Below are 6,059 nucleotides of genomic sequence, written 5' to 3' on the forward strand. Positions count from 1 at the left end.
AAGACAGGAGATATGGCAAGGCACATACAATGACGAACTCGCAGGGAACAAAAAGCTAAGGACACTAATATAGCAAACCAAACGAGGGGTAAATGATTAGCAGGTGAATGACGCAGGTGTAAGGAATCACGCAGATGAAGAACCCAAGTGACAGACGCGCATGAGCAAAGCTGTAAAACATAAACACAGACAATGAAAACACAGAAACAAAGCAACCAATTAAACTGACGCCCTAACACTATATAAGTGTAATATCTATAATATCAGTGACTATATAAGTGTAATATCTATAAGATCAGTGACTATATAGTTGTAATATCTATAATATCAGTGACTATATAGCTGTAATATCTATAATATCAGTGACTATATAGCTGTAATATCTATAATATCAGTGACTATATAGCTGTAATATCTATAATATCAGTGACTATATAAGTGTAATATCTATAATATCAGTGACTATATAGCTGTAATATCTACACAGCAAAATCACCAGTGTTAAATTTTCAGGGATGGTGTTAAATACACAGTGTTGATGCTGTTTTAACACTATCTGGTAATAAAATAACACTGCCATTGCTAGGCCAGTGTTATATTCACGACAGTGTCAGTGTTAAACAAGGGTGTTATCAGATTTCACTCTGAGCGGTGTAAATCAAGCCACGCCTCCACTAAACATATCCTGTCAGGGATTTTACCGCCATTTTCTTTCACAGGAGGACTGAAGAGATCAGGTAAATCAGTCTCATAATATTCACATGGTTTAGCTAAATTAAACTGTTATTTCTCTGTCTGACTCTACGCAGCCATATGCCAAAAAACCTAAATAAGATATTTTTCCCATTTTATTTCCCTTGTTCATTATTTGGTTCAGTTTAATCAGAGCTACCTTGTGTTATGTTGTTCCCTTGTTAGTTTAGTATAAAGTTAAACTGCTAGCTAAAAGTTTAAAACCAAGAAGTATAATATTAACAGGAGATATGAACGAAAAAATTGAACCATGATAAAACGCGACATGCACTACAAATTGAAGGTATGAAATTAAGTTAAATGAAAGCTCGTTTATTCACCATATGATGCTCGTTATAAGGTAATCATATAGGCTAGATACCGTGAGTTAACGAGGTCGTTTACATGCACGTGAGTGCACGGATATCGGTTAATTATTCAAATTACTGAAAAACACGGAGAAAACCGCAACCGCATTGTCATATGTTTTTCTAAGATGTATGCAAACAGGGGAAATATCGCCAAACCAACAATTAATTTGACCAAAACCTCACAATATATCATCATTTGTATGCACAGATTGGATGCATTGTGTGTTGTAAACTTTTCGTGTCGCTAGATGTCAGACAGATGCAAATGGCAAATACATACGAAAGTGTAAAACGTGTATGGCGAACATTTGTTTTTCTGTCATTATAGATGCTAGTTTGGTGAAAGTTCACACTGAGTGCTTCAAATCATTCAGACGAGATGCTGTTTTTAGGGCAGTTTATTAAAGAAGACCTGACATGGATGACTTCCAATGAGAAACGACTGCTAATACTTATATAAATTCATTACAGAAGGTAAGTTTATATATTTATACATATAAATCATTTTATTTGACATAACTGAACAGTTAACCAATCTTTTTAGTATATGTAGTTTTGTACATATTATTATTATTATTATTAATCTGGAAAGAAACTCACATGACCTGCTGCCAACTTTAATAAAAATATATTATCTTCTCATACATCGTTTTGCTATTGATGTCATATTAAATAGCAATCAAATTGATTACTATTTTGAAAATGTATAAATGAAGATTCATATTGTCTTGAGTGCTGTTTTTAATATAAAAAGAATGTTGAGTTTTCAGAGTCTATTGTCATTTTTGTGATAGGACCCTACCAGACTATATTTGAATACGGCATACCCATGAATTCTGGAACTGTTATTCCTTAACCCAGTTTGGAGGATAAGAGCTTACCAACTAGTTATGTGAGTACACACAGTACATTTGTACTGTACACTGTTTCTAACATGATTTATTATACTGAGATGATTTTGATTCAAATAACGGTTAAAACTGCACCCTTTTTGGTATTTTCTTGACTCTTTTTGTCTTTGAAAATCTGCAGAAATATGCTGAGGTGATGTATTGCAAAATAGCCAACATACAACAATATGGATGACCCTCTGTCTGGTCAACAGGAGTTTAAATATGGTAAGTGTACATGGGTTTGCTACTTTTACGGTTTTAAAGTTTAACTGTATACTCATGGTGTTTAAATTCTGTTTTGCTAGGACGGGACAGTGATGTGGCAGCTCTTCCCTGGCTCATTCACCTCTTACCTTTCATTTGTGAAAGGAAGAAAGAAGAAAGAGGGTCAATGTGCAACTGAAGCTACTGATTGTGCTGTGTAAGTTTTTTAGTATTTTGTTCTAGTTATTTATTCAGCAGTTAGTTTGCTTGCATTGTTCACCCCATGTAAATGCATACAAGTTCATAAATACACATCAAATACATTCATCAAATACACTCTTTTAAAACACTAAGGTGATGAGAATCAATCCATGCTTTGAGGTGGATGGATCAGCACAGCCCTGCCTGCTCTGCGTTGGGAACAGAAGTTGCATCCAGAATTTTTGCATCATTCTGGACCAAAAAGCCATTCCCTCCATGATGAAGACCACTGATGCAGCCTTCCACTACATCATGAGTAAAACAACTGCAGAACTAAATACCAGGTTGGAACGTATTTAAGAAAAATGAAACGTCTTTTGAATTGAAATGTCTGTTTTGTTATGGAAAAATCTTTAGTATTGTGAAGGATAAGCATTTCTGCCTGCCAGTAAGGTAATTGCAGTGTATTTTAATGTTCAAGTTTTGAGTAGGGTGGCTAATTTTTTTTAAACTCTCATTTGATATATTAAAGACCTTATAATAAGTGGTTTTCATGTCACTGCGCTGTGGTATAAGATAACTTTCATTATTCCATACTGTATTCTGTTTCTAATTGTAGCTGAGGTATTTAAATAAGCAGTGTTAAATGCAAAGTGTTGTGTGTATCAATGCAAATATTAAATGTGATGTACTTTAATAAAAAGAGGTTTTGCAATATTTCTTGTCATTTGTCTTTTATAGAAACAACCCATTAGCAACAAAAGTGGCTATTAATCAGTATTTTAACACTTAACATTGTTGAATTCACATTACACTGGTGTTGACCTTAAATTAGGAGTGTTAATTTTTAACACTGTATTTCTGTGCCAACACCAGTGTAGTGTGGAAACAACAATGAATAGTGTTGAACAAAGTGTAAAATTTAACAATATTGAGTGTTAAATTAACATATAATGAGTGTTGTTAAATTAACACTACACTTTTGACTAAATTAACACAGTGTAGTGTGGACACATAATACACACTTTTCCAGTGTTAAATTTGACACCCTGGATGTTATTTTAACACCAGTGATTTTGCTGTGTATAATATCAGTGACTATATAAGTGTAATATCTATAATATCAGTGACTATATAAGTGTAATATCTATAATATCAGTGACTATATAAGTGTAATATCTATAATATCAGTGACTATATAAGTGTAATATCTATAATATCAGTGACTATATAGCTGTAATATCTATAATATCAGTGACTATATAGCTGTAATATCTATAATATCAGTGACTATATAGCTGTAATATCTATAATATCAGTGACTATATAAGTGTAATATCTATAATAACAGTGACTATATAAGTGTAATATCTATAATATCAGTGACTATATAGCTGTAATATATATAATATCAGTGACTATATAAGTGTAATATCTATAATATCAGTGACTATATAAGTGTAATATCTATAATATCAGTGACTATATAAGTGTAATATCTATAATATCAGTGACTATATAGCTGTAATATCTATAATATCAGTGACTATATAAGTGTAATATCTATAATATCAGTGACTATATAGCTGTAATATCTATAATATCAGTGACTATATAGCTGTAATATCTATAATATCAGTGACTATATAGCTGTAATATCTATAATATCAGTGACTATATAGCTGTAATATCTATAATATCAGTGACTATATAAGTGTAATATCTATAATATCAGTGACTATATAAGTGTAATATCTATAATATCAGTGACTATATAAGTGTAATATCTATAATATCAGTGACTATATAAGTGTAATATCTATAATATCAGTGACTATATAGCTGTAATATCTATAATATCAGTGACTATATAGCTGTAATATCTATAATATCAGTGACTATATAGCTGTAATATCTATAATATCAGTGACTATATAAGTGTAATATCTATAATAACAGTGACTATATAAGTGTAATATCTATAATATCAGTGACTATATAGCTGTAATATATATAATATCAGTGACTATATAAGTGTAATATCTATAATATCAGTGACTATATAAGTGTAATATCTATAATATCAGTGACTATATAAGTGTAATATCTATAATATCAGTGACTATATAGCTGTAATATCTATAATATCAGTGACTATATAAGTGTAATATCTATAATATCAGTGACTATATAAGTGTAATATCTATAATATCAGTGACTATATAGCTGTAATATCTATAATATCAGTGACTATATAGCTGTAATATCTATAATATCAGTGACTATATAGCTGTAATATCTATAATATCAGTGACTATATAAGTGTAATATCTATAATATCAGTGACTATATAAGTGTAATATCTATAATATCAGTGACTATATAGCTGTAATATCTATAATATCAGTGACTATATAGCTGTAATATCTATAATATCAGTGACTATATAAGTGTAATATCTATAATATCAGTGACTATATAAGTGTAATATCTATAATATCAGTGACTATATAAGTGTAATATCTATAATATCAGTGACTATATAAGTGTAATATCTATAATATCAGTGACTATATAAGTGTAATATCTATAATATCAGTGACTATATAGCAGTAATATCTATAATATCAGTGACTATATAGCTGTAATATCTATAATATCAGTGACTAATATAACTGACTGATATAATATCATTACATGCTCAGTAGTATACAGTACAGTATAAGTCTGCAATGGTGCATCGTTCTCTGCAGCCTTGCAATTCATTGTATTTTTCAAATATATCATTTCCAGTTCAATGCAAATACGAGTATTTAAGTAAACTTATTCAAAAACTAGAAATTTAGAAATGAATACATAACTAAATACATAGAAAAAAAGAGAGAAAAAGAAAAAAGTAGAGAACAACACATGAGGGATGTAATACATTTTAGTGCCACGGCAAAAAGAATTTGTAATAAATATATTTTAGCTCTACCCTCAAAGCCCTCTGGGCGCACACCCAGATGGGCAATTCTAGGGTCTTCTGGGATTTCAAAATGTAAGATTTCTTTAAGGGCATCGAATATATCTTTCCAGTAATTTCTTAATTTTGGACATGACCATAAAATATGGGTGTGGTTGCCAACATGCTGCCCACAGTTTTTCCAGCACTTGTCTGAGCACGAAGGATTCCATTTTGAAATTATCTGTGGAGTTTGGAAAAATCTGGTTATTATCTTCCATTTGAATTCCCTCCAATTATTAGAGTTGGTCACAAGGTGTACCCCACTGCAAACTTCCTCCCAATTTTCCAGAGGAACTGTTTCGTTCATTTCTGCCTCCCATTTCTCCTTTATATGTAATGTATTATTTTGGTTCTTCAATAGAAATAATAGATATACTCTAGAAATTATATTTTTGATTGCATGTCCATTTTGTATTTCTTTGAAAAGCAATTCTACTGGAGAGGGTTTTTTCACAATTTTGTTGTAAGGAAATGTCTCAATTGTAAGTATCTAAAAAAATTCAGACCTTGGGAGTGTAAATTCTTTTCTAATCTGGTCAAATGATTTAAGTGTGTCATTGTGAAATAATTGGTGAAGATAATTAAGTCCATATTGAGACCACTTTTTGAAACCCACATCTGTCGAGATGGTGGGAAGTCATTGAGATATCC

General features: G+C 30.9%; 1 long non-coding RNA gene across 2 annotated transcripts; it reads left to right on the forward strand.

Moving 5' to 3' along the window:
- The first annotated feature begins 485 nt into the window (after nucleotides 1-485).
- LOC135768932 (uncharacterized) lies at nucleotides 486-3,065 on the forward strand. 2 transcript variants are annotated; one of them, XR_010542301.2, is made up of 6 exons: nucleotides 486-737; nucleotides 1,432-1,577; nucleotides 1,898-1,995; nucleotides 2,136-2,221; nucleotides 2,302-2,417; nucleotides 2,555-3,065. It is a non-coding gene; the product is annotated as an uncharacterized lncRNA (long non-coding RNA). The 2 variants fall into 2 exon arrangements; XR_012336318.1 differs by having other exon boundaries at nucleotides 486-1,577.
- The last annotated feature ends 2,994 nt before the right edge of the window (nucleotides 3,066-6,059 follow it).

Source organism: Paramisgurnus dabryanus, chromosome 3, assembly GCF_030506205.2.
Source record: "Paramisgurnus dabryanus chromosome 3, PD_genome_1.1, whole genome shotgun sequence".
NCBI lineage: Eukaryota > Metazoa > Chordata > Actinopteri > Cypriniformes > Cobitidae > Paramisgurnus > Paramisgurnus dabryanus.